This window comes from Choloepus didactylus, chromosome 4 (assembly GCF_015220235.1).
Source record: "Choloepus didactylus isolate mChoDid1 chromosome 4, mChoDid1.pri, whole genome shotgun sequence".
Classification (NCBI taxonomy): domain Eukaryota; kingdom Metazoa; phylum Chordata; class Mammalia; order Pilosa; family Megalonychidae; genus Choloepus; species Choloepus didactylus.
Window position 1 is genome coordinate 164,032,082 of NC_051310.1, and position 15,979 is coordinate 164,048,060.

At 37.9% G+C, this 15,979-nt stretch overlaps 1 protein-coding gene and 1 non-coding gene across 6 annotated transcripts in view; one reads left to right on the top strand and one right to left on the bottom strand.

Moving 5' to 3' along the window:
- The window catches only part of PRKD1 (protein kinase D1), a 313,038-nt gene that overhangs the window by 218,854 nt on the left and 78,205 nt on the right, over positions 1-15,979 (bottom strand). Inside the window, exon 1 of one of the 5 annotated variants that reach the window (XM_037834721.1) lies at positions 5,362-5,461. The exons of the other annotated variants lie outside the window; for them this stretch is intronic. The gene's annotated coding sequence lies outside the window, so the exon portion shown is untranslated. Of the gene's footprint in view, positions 1-5,361; positions 5,462-15,979 lie in introns of those variants that run through there. 5 annotated transcript variants of the gene reach the window in all.
- LOC119533554 lies at positions 1,147-1,258 on the top strand. Its single transcript, XR_005216680.1, has one exon. It is a non-coding gene; the product is annotated as a U6 spliceosomal RNA (small nuclear RNA).

Genomic DNA, 15,979 nt, shown 5'->3' on the forward strand with positions numbered 1-15,979 from the left:
GTTTTGGCAGCTCATTTGGAACTGGTTTTTGCCAGCTGGGCATTTTGCCATTTCCTTGAGGCAAAATTAAAGTGGAAGATGCAAGGGTTTTATTGTAATTTTCCACCACATATTTATATCATTATGGGTTTTGTGTTGCTCTAGTCCCCACACAGTCTCACTGAATATCTTCTTATTATGTCACTGAGATTTGAAGCAAATATAGACTGATGCAGTGAAAACAAGTGGGCCCTGTGTATAGTAAATGATTGCTGAAGATAAAACTGCCTATCGGGACTGGCTACATAATTTGCAGGGCCCAGAGCAAAATGAAAATTCAGGGCCCCTTGTTCAAAAAGGAGGGAAAAAGTGCTGTGAAAGATATTTCCAATCTCTCTCTTAATCTGCCATGGTGCTTTTTATTTGCTATTTAATGGCATCCTCCTTCAGACAGAGGGATACCCCCCAGGATGAGTGCAGATCTTCACAGGTGCCTGGGGCCTCGCTCCTTATGCACCCCAAAGTGCACACAAATGGCCCCTGGCTGTTGGGTGGCAGCCAGACCCAGGCACTGTGCCCCTGCGGGGACAGGAAGTCAAGCCAGGCATCAGACTTGGCACAGACCCACCACTCCAACCCATGGACAGGCAGGGGAATCCCAGGAATACCGAGGCCCCTCCACGCAGCAGTGTGTTCAGTACCTGCGCCTGGGGTGGGTGACAGTCAACCCCACTGAGTCAAGCATCTGAATGTGCCATCCGCAGACAGCCCAGGTCAGCACAGGATGAGAAAGCCGCAGCAAGGCCCTGGGCTGCCCTTTGGTGCTGCAGGGCTCTGAGGCCAGGTCCCAACCCTCTCTGTGCCATGACCAAGCCCCTGCCAGGGGTGGGGAGCAGAGAGGAAGATGCAGAGTGGAGCCCTGTTCCTAGGAGGTGAGGGAATGAGCCGCAGAGAGAAGCAGAGAACAGCAGAGAAGCCCATCCCATGTGAGACAAGGCTTCAATTACCGGGAGCGTGCTCCATTATCCCATCGGTCTTCACTTACAAAACACAGACTCAAAGATAAAATTTTTCCAACTTCAAGACGCAACCTCAGAGCATTAAACCTTAAGCAACTGCTCTGGTCACAGACCCAAGAGGCTGGTTCTGATGCATATAAAAATTGAGGGCCTCTGCTTACCTTGGAGACCCATACACTAAAATTGTAACAATATAGAAAAGATTAGCATGGTCCCTGCAAACGGATAACATGCAACTTCATTAAGTGTTACATATTTTTATTTTCTACAACTAAATACACACACACACACACACACAAATTAGGGCACATAAAATTGGGGATATATTAATAAAACTGTGGAAACTGGAATAAGATTGGTAGATTTTACATGTCAATATCCTAGTTATGATACTATACTATAGTTTCGAAAATGTTACCATTGGAAGCAACTGAGCAAAGTGCACAGGAGAACTCTCTGTATTATTTTTTACAACTGCCTAATGTAATTACCTCAATTTTTAAAAACGCCAAAGCCTAACAAATGGACAAAGAATAGGGCATACAGGCAATCATTACCAAAGCTACCTATATATAACTTGGATATATTCAGCACATTCAATTGAATATAATTTTGGCTTTGATATAATGTAAAAGAGGAGTCCTTAAAATAATACACAATCTGCAAGCAGCATGTTAACCACATAGTATATTGTCAGGAGGAACATGTTTAGCTATATTTCTCCTTGAAATGTCTCGTACCTATTTAAGACAAAACAAAAACACATACTCAATACACTATCAAAGCACTCTGGAAACTGGAGTTCTCTATGCAAAGGCATGCCTTTATTCACAAAAGGGGGAGACAAATGTATGTGTCATAGCACAAAATCAATTTTACAATTTTAAGTGCTGCGTCCAGAAACTTGATCTGTGCCTCCATTTACACGTTTGTGTTGGTACTGTTACTTAATTTTTACATCAAAAAGACAAACATCTTGCTGTCAGATGCTGAAACACCAAAAGTGTAATAGTAAAAATCTGAATTCTTCACGATTAGGTCCCAGAGTTGCTGAGCCAGGTGAGAATTCTATGCTGCGCTTAGGACTTTGTATGTGTGAACACACGTCCAAAAAGAGGATCAGTCTCGGTACAGTCCGAGGGAAAAGGGTGTGGCCAAATCTGTAGGGCCTCAGAGACAGAGATTGTCTAAAGAGCAGCTAATTCTCCTTTGTATTAAATGAGATAATGAAACAAACCTGCTTAACACCACAGAGCCCAGCACAACGGAAACACACAATAGATGACAGCAATTAATATCGACAACAGCAACCTGTTCTCCCCACTCTAACCTCTTAAGTGCTTGGCACCAACTCTCAATATAGATTACACAAACAATTACCATATCAACGATTTCTTGCTGTCTCCAACAAAATTCATGGCCAAGATAAAACCACCTTTGGTTCTATCCAGGACTTTGCAGAGACCTGATGAACTGGTTAAAAAAAGAAAGTTTGGGATCCAAATTAATTTTGCCACTGCTAACTCCGTACCTTTGGGTAAGATATTGGTTGTTTGTTAGTAAAATGGAATTTGAATTTCAAAGATGAATGAATATTCATTCATTTTGGGTAATTATGTGCTAAGGCATTCAATAAATATTTGTTGAATGAAAGACTGAATTAATGAATGAATGAATATGTACAGACTTCTCTCCAACCTGTTTTTTTCTCTTTACTTGCTAAATTCCCTTTCAGCTTCGTTTTAGAGTTAAACTGTCAGAGTAGAAAGAGGGGAAGCACAAATAACACAGCTCATGACCTCACTTGACCGTATCCTGCTGCTTCACTACATAATTCATTGTCAGCATCAGTCAGATGTAGTATGCCAACAGCTCTGTGTCAGGGTTTGCCGGTGGTGTGGCAAATTACTGCACTTCCATCTAGCCAAGCTTTGGGCCTGGGAGCCTAACAAAAAGCACTTAGGAACCTCCTAAGGCAGGAGAGCATCCTTGGCTGATCACCAATGTCTCCTTGCTAGTGGTGCCCTAGTTTTGTTCTGAAAGTCTCAAGTTCCTATGGATTCCAGACTCCTGACTGGGCCAGTTTACTAAGGAACTGAGCCTCTCCTTGTCCCATCTTGGGTTTTTTGAGTTCCAAACAGATTACCTCTGGGTCCTTACCACAGTCTGCATACCTGATTTCCATATACTTTCTCAAAGGTAGATTCAAAACCCTTTCCACTCAACCCAGGCTTGGTTCCCAGGCTGGCTGCATGCCCTGTCTCAGTGATTCCCTGCTGTCTTTATTACTGGCACTGACACAAATGCAGCTTTCCATCCACTCACCAGAAAAACCTTGGATCTATTATATTCTCTCTTTGGTTCCTTAGCACTCTAAACTAAGTTAATTATATCTCATGTAATTTAATTAACTACATGCAAAATTTTTAATGACAAAGCAAAAAATAGGTAACAGCCAACTTGAATTGTGTCACTATACAAACAGTGTCAAGGATGGCTTAATATTTAAAAGAACACCCATCTAAAAGTAGATGAAAAATGCAGTTTAACATTCATGAAAAATGCCAAGTGTTTAGTGTTTATGCTTAAACTATTTTTCCAAATGTCATTAAAATCAACTGAAGTTTCAAATTCTCAGGTAAATTCAAGCTGTATTTGAGAGGTTTATCACTAATTTGAAAACTAAAAAGCTACAAAAAAAAAAAAAAAGCATACAAATGACCTTTTAATCGTCAAAGAAAAATTAACACAATTGAATGCACACTACTATAACATTAAAAAATTAATCATGATATGGCAAAACTAACAGTAGAGATATCTAAATTAAGTACAATAATTAAAACATATGGAACCTAGCTATTGGTTTTTAAACCACTACTACATCAGTTAACATGAATACCACAGAGAGTCTCATCAATTATAAACATCCAACATTCAGTTTCAAAACGTCCCTAGAGGGAAAATGTTCAGGGCAAGAAGCTAAACATGATATTAGGAAGAAAAATGTAAATACAAAATCCATGCCTTGGCATGAACTCAGGTCTGAATATGAGAAGAGAAAACAGAAAATAGAAGGAAAGGTACTGATAATTAATCATTAATCCAACTGGTACCTAATTAGAGGGCCTGGAACAATTTATAGAGCTACACAATGGAACATCCACTAAGGATCCAGCCTAACGCATCACGTACTGTCTACCCTGTCGGGACAGCTGAACATACTTCCTGCCTTGGGCTCCTTCTCAGGGGACAATAGGATTGCATATACTTTATAAGTCTTTAAGTGGACTCACATAGTCCACTAAACCCTACTGATTGTGCTTCTCATGTAACACGACTCCAGCTCCGGGTAAACTGCAGAAAATATCATGCTCATATCTACCGGTGTTTAAATGGTTTCTGTTTTCTGCATAATAATATTCACTTTTGCATTTACTTAAAAAATTATTTCTACCTTTAGTGTAGGTACACGCAAAGGGAGCATTTTAATATATGGAACAAAGCCATGTGAGCGGTTAATTAAAACTCCCCTTATAAGCTTTTCATTAGGAGTTTATAGAAATCAGCACAGAGAGAAAGCCGGGTTTCCTGAGTTACTACCACTGCTTAATAAAGGAACTAATCATGTGGCCACACATTCAGAAATGACAACAGAAACACGGTGGCACAGAGTTGCTTTATATTTTTAAAGAAATATGTTTTATTGCTATTTAAATCTACAGTTATGGAATTTATTTAACATAATTAATGGAAAAATAGTTACCCATGAATGTAGCATTTTAATAATCTGAGAAGTCAATTTGCTTTGTAAATTCTCATCATTCACTGTTCAACTTAACTTTTAATAGTCTACTGTTCTTGGAAACTAGGTGATTTCTTTTTCTCTTAAATATATCTTCAGCCAAGTCATTAAAACTTTCCAGAAGTCTACATTTAACCTGACTTTGCTTTCTGTGAAGATGTTGGATATAGGGCTTCTTTAGCTCTGCTGACAGTTTTATATTTCAATGGATTGTAAAAGTTTAATGAAGAATATTATGCCTTGAATAAATAAATAATCTATTCCATGTAGCTCTATTATTACCAAAATTGGTCTCCACACATTGAAATGCCCCCAAATTCCTGGCAGTCCAAGAGCTCATGTTTCCTCTGTTGCTGCCTTCGCATATAAACTAACTGAGACCTATTAATTTTTATTTAACTAACACTCACATAGCATTTACTATATTCTAGGTGCTGTTTTAAGTATTTTTACAAGCTGTGACTCACCAAATCCTCATAATAACTTTATGGCTAAGTGCTGTTATGTAATCCCCATTTTACAGATGAGGATATAGAGGAATGAAGAGATGGAGTAACTTGCCCGAGATTATCCTGCTAGTAAACAGCTGAGCCAGCATTTGATCCCAGGCAGGAAGGCTCCAGAGTCCCGCCTCTCCCAACCACTGCTTCCTTAAGACTTCTCACAAACCCCACCTAAAAATCCAATAAAGAGAGAGAGAGAGAAACATTGTAATTGAAAGGGAAAAGAAGAATGTATAGCTTTGTAGGTTTTCTCCCTTCTCAGTTAAAGGCAACAAAACTACTTTTTCAATGAAAAAATTGTCTTCCAAACAAAACGACAAAAACAGCAGAGAAGGAAATGCTATTTTCCAGTTTCTAGGAGGTTATCATAAACAATGAAGAGAGAAAAACAAATTAAAGTTTAAAAAAAAAGTGGCGTTTGACAGTATCCCTTTTACCTCGTTGCCTATAATAATTTGACTGTGCTGTGTTCGGTGGCTGTGCTGAGCACCCTATGGTGTGAAAATGAAAGATGACCATGCTTGGAAAAGAAAAGAGACGCATATTGTAAGCAAGTGTAAATGCACAGTAAGGTCTGAATGTTGTGGAAATAAGCCCAGGCTGCTTCTCAATTCATGAGTTTAGCTGAGATGGCAGAACAGATGACAAACAACAACAAACAGAAACACCATACCACACAATTCTCTCCAATAGTGGGGATAAATATCCATAGCAGTTTATTTAATTTGATGCTAATTTACTTTCTTGTTTAACCATTCTAAATATTTGTTATCTATTAAATATTCATGTATTGTGTTTTAATACCTTCAGGATTTTATTCTCCAAGGAATAAATTTATAAGTACCTGTAAACAAAATAGCACACTTTCCTCAAAATAAAAACAAGAGGTTTTATTCAGAGACTTAATTATCAATTAACTGGCAAAAATGTGAGTCTGGAAGAGAATTCAATCATCTTGGAATATAAAACTTCAAATATGGAAAAGCACATTTCATTTGGAAATATAAAACAACACAGTACTATCACCTGTTCTCCAGCACAACTATTTTTAGGGTGGTTTATTATCAATGAAAACACAATTACAGGCATTTCATTTCTTCCTGCAGTACCATAAAGAGTCTATTTATTTTTGAAGAAAATGGCTTATTCAATCTGCTCCTTTGGGATATTAAATATTTTTGAAGGATCTCCTTTATTTCTGTGTTAAGTTTTATAAATGATATCAGGTTAATGAAACAAAATGAAGCAATAACCATTTTAATGTAGTCATTATTAATATTAGATATGGTAATAATCTATTAATTCTTCAAATCCAACTATTTGTTAAAAAGAAAACTAAATGATTAAACAAAATCTACTGACATGGCAAACCCCCAATAAGGAATGTTCTATTTAATAAAAGAGTGTGGGTATATTCTTCAAAAAGTCAATATCATAAAATAAAAGAAAGACTGTGGGAATGTTCCATATTAAAGGAGGTTAAAGAAACTTAACTAAATTCAATACCTGACCCTAAAATGAGTTCTGTACTGGAGGTGAAAACATGCTGTAAAGGAAATCATGGGCTCAATTGATAAAATTGGAATATGAATGGAAGACTAAAGTATTTTATCAACGATAACTCTGTTCTGATTGATTACTGTTCTCTGCTCATGTAAGAGAATACTTATTCTTAGGAAACAGACTCTGAAGGGGTCAGGGGTAAAGGGTCATTTGATGCAACATCCTCAAATGGCTTAGAGAAGAATTAAAGTATGAGAAAGAGGGAGAGTGAGTGAATGATAAACTGAATGGGACAAAATGGTTAGGTCACTCTGGGTAAAGGCTGGAGGTGTATACTTTACAGTATTTCTAATGTTTCCAAAGTTTCTGTAAATTTAAAACTGTTTCTAAATAAAAAGTTAAAAAAAAAAAAAAAAAAAAAAACCTATTGAGCTGAACCAGGAAGAATTAAATCCCATGGATAGAGCTCACTCATTTATTTACAGGACAAGGGTAAAGAGTCCCTGAAACCTGCCTTAAACTCTTGATCTTATGTGGTAGACTATGACAGAGATTCAAAGCAAAAGACCTTCGTCCACACTGAATGCCAGTTATTTCTCACACTAAGGTCTCTCCAGAAAGGTGCTACTGGATTATTCTCCAGTTACCCAGCCACTCTAAATTCACAACCTCCACAGGAAATTGCTGAGGCACATCCACCCTAAACACAAGGGTTGGGGGATCACAGGCCACCCAGATCAGCCCTGGAAATAAGGCACATCTAACTATCCATCCAGAGGCAACACCTTCCGGCTACAACTCTTCATGATCTGATTCAATCCACACTTGCTTGGTGTCTGCTATATGCAGGCACTGAGCTAGGGGCTACGGAGAGAATGAAAAAGCTTTAGCATTAATCTTAAGGAAATCACAGACTAAAAGTAAAAACCAAACAAAAAAAAGGCATATAATTCTATAATTACAATGGAATCTATGAAACGCTGTTGTAATAGAGGTATATATCAAGTTTTCTGAGAAGGCTTAAGAGAATAAGTGAGACTTCACTTCATTCAGTTATTAAATAAATATTCTTTTTCAGGGAAAGGGACCTTAAAGATGAGTACGTGCTCTCCCAGCTGACAGGAAAAAATGCGAGCGGGGAATTCCAGGTAAAAGTGACTAATAACACACGACAAAGGCATACAGCCATGAAAGTGTAATGTATTTTCAGAGGATATAGTAAGGGGCTCTGTATGGCTGGATCAAAGCATCTCCTTGGGGTGTAGATAATGGGGGACGTCAGACCAATTAGGGCCAGATCCTGAACAACCTCCTCATGCAACCTGCTACGGACTACAACACAATCCTGTGGAGGGAATGGTAGGATTTTTTTTAATCAGGGAAATTTAAGTGATGAAATTTTTGTTTTGGAAAGACAACTCTGGTAGAATGTAAAGCAATAAATTATCAAAAAAAAAAAAACAAAGATGTGAGTCAGAAAGAGTTGTTCACATGTAATTGTAATCATCTTCAGATATGATCAGAGCTTGAACTGAGACAAAACCAACAAGGAAAGAGACATATAAGGTGGCAGACGGGGTAGGACGCAACAACCAACTCAATGTGTATGATGTGAGACAAGGGAGGATGGGGATGGGGAGGGTATGTATGATGCAGCTCTCTAGGTTAAACTTTGGGATAATTAACATGTTGGGGGAAAGAGAGAATTTGAGTTTGAAATTCCAGTGGAGTGTCTTTAGAGATGTCTAATGTAGAATTTAGGAATACAGGAAACACACAGCACTGAGGTTCAGGAGAAAAACTAGGGTAAATATAAACATGCTAGAGCCACGGTGGTGATGGTTAGACACAGGATGCTTCTCTTAGCTTGTATTCTCTAAGAGAGATTGTATAGGTTGAGAAGAGAGCTAGGGATAGATGTTTAAAGATTATCAAAAAGAAAACAAGCCAGGGGAAAGAAAGAGAAAGAGGAGAAGTCAGAGTTATATGGTAACCTATAGTACATGCCTTGAATACAGGGTAGGCACCCAGCAACCACTGTCTAACAACATTCCACCCACATCCACTGAGGCCAGACACTTTGGTCAATCCTGATTATTATACTAGCCCCAGTTTACTGTTCTAGCTGAATAACATAATGACTCGTAAGTTTGGATAGAGATAAAGTTCAAATTAATTTCACCTTCTATCATCTCTCTCCTTACACATTGAACTACAAAATTAAACAAAGGACTTTATTTTTAAATGAAGCATAATCATGGACACACTAGAACCTTCAGAGCCACTTAGGAATAATAAAGCAAAGCAAAGCAAAGGGAAAAAAAAGGTTCACAAACAAATTCTTGAACTCATTCGCCCTCTTTTAAAAATTACTGATTTGCAAAATATGGCAATAAACAATAGTTAAAATAATGCACATGTTCTGATTGCAACATAGCAATGTCAGGCAATTCTGGGTTAAACAATAGGCATCCTACAAATGGAATGCCTTCAGATGCACAGGTGAGAGCATGTGTGCACAGACACACACACACTCATGCACAACCCCCTCAAAGGGCCAGACTTCACAGTCACACCAACCTTTTAAACATTTTGCCTGTATCACCCACAGTGACCACCAGTCTGGTGCAATCATCCATCCTCTTTGAGAAACAGTGATACCTGTAATCAGTAACTCACATAGCAACCAGGTTTTACAATTCCACGAACCTAATTTGTCCCACATTAAAATTCGTTTTCTTTTTAAATTTCATGATTAATGTACCGCCCAGATCTTCAATATTCTTGGCCTCCCAGGTCACTACAGAAAGCAATCTGTTTTTCTTGAAGAAGAATTTGAATAAATAATACCCATCACCTGACTGCAAGTATTCATTACACTTGAGCTATGTAAAATAATCAGCCATAAATCAAGTTTAGTAGCTTTAAAACAAGTGACGTAGGTTTGATTTAAACAGAATCCTCCGAATGGTTTCTTCTTTCCAGAATGATCTGAATTTCATCCTATGTGCATTGCACAATTTCTTTTTCATTTTGTGAATACTTCTCTTGTGTCAATATTCACTTTATGCCTTTCTAACTCAGCAAATAAAGGCTCAGATACAAAATGGCTTTGCCATTTGTCTAGCATGAAATGGAGCAGTAATTATTTTAGTGTTTCAATCTGGACGGTCGAAAAGATGACCTTATGATGAACCTCCTGTAAGAGAAACAGTACTGTTTATAAATAAAATCTCATGATGAGAGATTCTTAGCTTCCAAAGGAAGAAAGCAGTCCCTATGTTTGCGGGCAGTTAATGTTCTGACCTTCACTTTAGGTACATAATATCTAGATTTTCATCAACATTTTTAAAAATGTTGCTCTAAGTACAGAATCCTGGGTTTTGTTCATTCGTGTCTGGAAACTATTCTGTTTAGGGAATATGCCACAGCCAGCTAGGCTGAAAAAGGACATTCTTTTCTCGCTACTAAGATAATACTCCCATAGTTCTTTGTTCAGTCCCACAACATTCTTAAAGGGACATATGACTAAAGAAGATGTTGATATTTCTTAGAAGAATCATGATATTGAAAATATAAAAGTTCTCCAAGGAAATTTAAAATTATTACAAAAGTAAATTATACAAGAGACAAATTCAATATTGGAAACAACACAGATGGGTTTAAAATTCACACTTTGAATTCAAACAAACCTAGATTCTAATGTTCACAGGTTGGGTGACCATGGACAAACTGCTTGACCTCTGGTAATCCAGATGGAAATAACTGAAAATACTATGTTAATAAATTAAGCCTAGCACTTGGTATCTGTAGATATCCACTAAATATCACCATCCTTCTTGGCTTTCCATTTCAATATTATAAATGACAACACCATTAGGGAATTCCATAATTTTCCATTATGCATGTGTGCATGGTTTGCATTTCAATTAGAGGCATACATCACAGTGGGTTTGGTTCCAGACCACCACAGTAAAGTGAACATCACAATAAAGCTAGTGTTCCAGTTTGTTAATGCTGCCATTTGCAAAACACCAAAAATGGATAGGTTTTTAGAACTGGGGTTTATTTGGCTACAAATTTATAGTCTGAAGGCCATGAAAATATCCAAATTAAGGCTTCAACACAAATATACCCTCACTGGAGAAAGGCCACTGGCGTCTGGAAAACCTCTGTTAGCTGGGAAGGCAGGTGGCTGGCATCTGCTGACCCCAGGTTGTGTTCCAGCTCTTCTCAGCTCCTGCGTGTTCTTCAAAATGTTGCTCTTGAGGTGTTTTGTTCTCTCTTAGCTTCTCCAGAGCAAACTCTGGGCTAGTATCTCTAAAGGGATACCAAGTCTGCTTTCAAAGGCTGCCTCCAAAATGTCTCTGTAAGCCGCAGCTCCAAGCTCCTTCTGTCTGAGCATTTATAGGGTTCCAGTGATTAAGACCCATGCTGAATGGGTGGGGCCACACCTCCCTGGTAACATTCAATCAGAGTTCACAACCTAACCAAAGGTGTCACTCACAGTTGGGTGGGTCACATCTCCACGGAAGCAACCTAACTGCAATATCCCATGAGACTGGATTAAAAGATCGTGGCTTTTTCTTGGGGGACATAATATATACAAACTGGCACAGCTAGTCATGCAAATTTTTTGGTCTCTCAGTGCATATAAATATTATGTTTACATTATACTGCAGTCCATTAAGTGTGCAACAGCATTATGTCTAAAAAATAATGTACATACCTAAATTAAAAAATACTTCATTGATAAAAAATGCTAACCATCATCTGAGGCTTAAGTGAGTCATAATATTCTTGCTATTATCCTTCTAGGAGGGTCTTGCCTAGATGTCATTGGTTGCTGACTGATCAGGGTGGTGGTTGCTGAAGGATGGGGTGGCTATGGCAATTTCTTAAAATAAGACAATGAAATCCCCCATATCAACTGACTCTTCCTTTCATGAAAGATTTCTCTGTAGCATGTGTTGCTATTTGGCAGAATTTTACCCACAGTAGAACTTCTTTCAAAATTGGAGTCTATCCTCTCAAACCCTGCCACTGCTTTATCAACTAAGTTTATGTAATATTCTAAGTCCTTTGGTGTCATTTCAACAATGTTCACAGTATCTTAATCAGGTGTAGATTTCATTTCAAGAAACCACTTTCTTGGCTCATCCATAAAAAGCAATTCCCCATCCATTTAGGTTTTATCATGAGATTGCAGAAATTCAATCACATCTTCAAGCTCCACTTCTAATTCTAGTCCTCTTGCTATTTCCACCACATCTGCAGTTACTTCCTCCATGGAAGTCTTGAACCTCTCAAACCGATCCCTGAGGTCTTGGAATCAACTTAATCAACTTCTTCCAAACTCCTGTTAATGTTGATATTTTGACCTCCTCCCACTAATCACAAATGTTCTTAATGGCATCTAGAATGGCCCAGGTCCAACAGAGGAATAATGACCTATGACAGGTATACAGTCTTACGAAATATATTTATGGAATAATACGACTTGAAAGTTGAAAGTACTCCTTGTCCCATGGGGGCAGAATGGATGTTGTATTCAGGCATGAAAACAATATTCATCATGTACATCTCCATCAGAGCTCTTGGATAGCCAGATACATTGTTAATGAGCAGTAATATTTTGAAAGAAATCTTTTATCCTGAGCAATAGGTCTCAAAAGTGGCCTAAAATATTCAGTAAACCATGTTATAAAAAGATATGCTGTCATCTTGCTCCATTGTTCCATCTATAGAGCAAAGACAGAGTAGATTTAGCATACTCCTTAAGGGTCCTCAGATTTTAGAATTGGTAAACATGAGATGGCTTCAGCTTAAAGTTACCAGCTGTATTAGCCCCTAGCGAGAGTCAGCCTGTCCTTGGAAGCTCTGAAGCCAGGCACGGACTTCTCCTCTCCAACTATGAAACTCCTAGATGGCATCTTCTTCCAATATAAGGCTGTTTCGTATACCTTGAAAATCTGTTGTTTACTTAGCCACCTTCATTAATTATCTTAGCTAGATCTTCTGGATAACTTGCTGCAGCTTCTACATCAGCACTTGCTGCTTCTACCTTGCACCTTTATGTTATGGAGACAGCGTCTTTCATTAAACCTCATTAACCAATCTCTGTTAGCTTCAAACTTTTCTTCTGTACTTCCTCACCTCTCTCAGCCTTTTTAGAACTAAAGAGAGTTAGAGCCTTGCTCTGGATAAGGCTTTGGCTGGATTAGGTTGTGGCCGGTTTGATCTTCCATCCAGACCACAAAACTTTCTCCATATCAGCAATAAACTTGTTTCCCTGTCTTATCATTCATGTTTTCATTGGACTAGTACTTTGAATTTCCTTCAAGAATTTTTCCTTTGCATTCACAACTTGGCTAACTTCTTGGCACAAGAGACACGGCTTTCGGCCTACCTTGGCTTTCAACATGAATCCTCCTAAGCTTAATCATTTCTAGCTTTTGATTTTAAGTCAGAGATGCTGACACATCCTTTCACTTGAACACTTAAAGGCCATTGTAGGGTTCAAAATTGGTCTAATTTCAATATTATTGTCTCAGGGAAGAAGAAATCCTGAGGAGAGGGAGACAGATGGGGAGATGGCCAGTTGGTGGAGCAATCAGAACACACAGAGCATTTATCAATGAAGTTCACCATCTTATGGGGGCACAACTTGTGGCACCCCAAAACAATTAGAATAGTAACATCAAATATCACAGACCACAGATCACCATCACAGATATAATAATGATGAAAAGGTTTGAAATACAAAAGGTAACATGAAGTGAGCACATGCTGTTAGAAAAGTGGTGCCGATAGACTTGCTCAACATAGGGTTGCCACAAACCTTCAATTTGTAAATAACACAATATCTTCGAAGCACAATAAAGTGAAGTTTTATAAAATGATGTATGCCTATACTTGCCAGTCTGTAAACAAGGAATATCACAAAAATACTCCATTTCTGATACATGCTAAATAACTGTAACAAGTAGATTCACATGCTTTTATTTTTAATGTGTGATTTTCCATATCCTATCCAAAATTAAAAACTATTCAAATGGAGACATATTAAAGTATAAGCTTGCTGAATAAATGTAAACAAGGCTAATAATTTTTAAATCCCCTGGATCCTAATCCCTTTGGATTGATTGTTCCAAATGACATAACTTGTTGAATGAATACCACAGTATCACTTACTCTGTACCAGCTAGATAAATACTGTTTAATGGGGCACTGTCCCCATTATGTGACCCACCGGTTGACATAAAAAGGAAGGTCAAATCTGCTTTTATAAAGCTCTAGGTAACAGGTCAGAGGACAGAAGCATTAGGATGAGACAATTACAAGTTCTTGATGGAAAAGAAGAAAAGTTCTTTGTCTTTGATTCCCAGTTTTAAAGCTTCCAAAATACCATAGTCGCATTAATAAACACTTTGACTCTAAATGATGAATAGCCACCTGCTGAAGTAGAAGAAACAGGAGCCCACTCCTAATTGGAAACAGCAAGACTGTGTGTATTTTCCATTGTGTATTTTGGCTCTCCAAATGTTCAATTTGAGAACTCTGAGGTTAAGCCTTAGAAACTCCCCCAGTTCTCCATAAACTGACACATTCTTCAGACACACACTGCACACATTCAGTATAATCAGACTACACACAGTTGGAATGCAGTGTTAGAGGTCCCAGTGTTTTTTAATCAGTTTATGTGAATTATAAGTGAGTTATCAGTTACGGTAAGGGTGGAGCAATAATGCATTTGGAAAGTTCTTAAATGGAAATAATAGGACCCAAATGTTCTAACATTCTTTTATTTATTTCAGAGAAACAGCCTCTGTCACACTTGCTACCTTCTGCCAAAGTCTACAAGGATCAAACTTAGTGGTAGCAGACTAAGCTAAATAATGTTTTGTCCAAGTTTCCAAAACAAGCATTCACAATTTTCCATTTATGAAAACTAAAGGTAAGAACTGTATCATTTTGAACAACCACATGATTTGGAAAAAAAAAAAAAAGTTAACTTTCCCATTCTCCTCTAAAACTCTAACCACCATTTTTTAAGTAGCATTAGCATAATGCCGCTTTCCTTCCGTGCTCTCTGAGATATATCATTTGGAAGTCAATTTAGAGCCCATATGAATTTCTTTCTGCTCAAGACCTCATAAGATTCAGGCACAATGTTAGCCTTTCTAATTGTAAACTATATGTCAGATGATATGTCAGAAATATTACTTGAAGGGGGAGAATGACCAGCAGATGCCGCCATGTGCCTTGCCATTTGACAGAGGTGTCCCAGATCACCAGCAGCCTTTCTTCAGGAAGAAGGTATTGTCCTGTTGATGCCTTGACTTGGACATTTTCATGGCCTTAGCACTGGAAACTTGTAAGCTAATAAATCTCCATTGTTTAAAGCCAGTCCATTCCTGCATTGCATTTCAGCAACTTGAGAAACTAAAACAAAAGATGTGCATCCTTTTCTAGGTTTCAAAAGCGACATTTTCTCAGGTTACTTGTGCCATTAAATGTGACAGGTGATTGCTGGTGAAATAAGGATAAAGACCTAGCAGAGTCCAAAAGTGAAAATCGTGTGTAAAAAGATTGTTTCTTTACAACTTCATGAGTACCATGATAAGGTAGGCACAAGAAGAGGTATGTGTGGCAGATATGAGGTCTGAGAAAGTGATACTTGAACTGACGCTTGGCAGACAATGCAAAGTAGTAATTGGTCAGGTTGAGTTCTATCTTTGTGTGTGTGTGTGTGTATGTATGCATTTGTATGTGTACATGTATTTGTTGGGGGTCACTGTCATGAGGCAAGAAAAAGTTCACTCTAATAAAAGCATAAATTTTAATGGGTGGAGGAGTAACAAGTAGATATTGCCAGATCATGAAGGACTGTTTATAACAAGTTTATACCCAAGGCATGGCTTAATTCCCAAAGGGGTAGTCATTAAAAGACTTTAAAGAGGATAGTAACATGGTCTGATTTACATTTTAATTATGTTGAGTAGGATTTTAAGAACTGGACTGTTTCTCAAATGTAACTCTCCAAATTGAACAACCAATATTTTGTCAACATTTAAAAGATGACTTCGTCTTACCAAATTGTGGAAAGCTAAATTATGAGATGAGTTTTTGTGTTGCTCATTTCCTTCCCCTGCTCCATGGAATTAGATAAG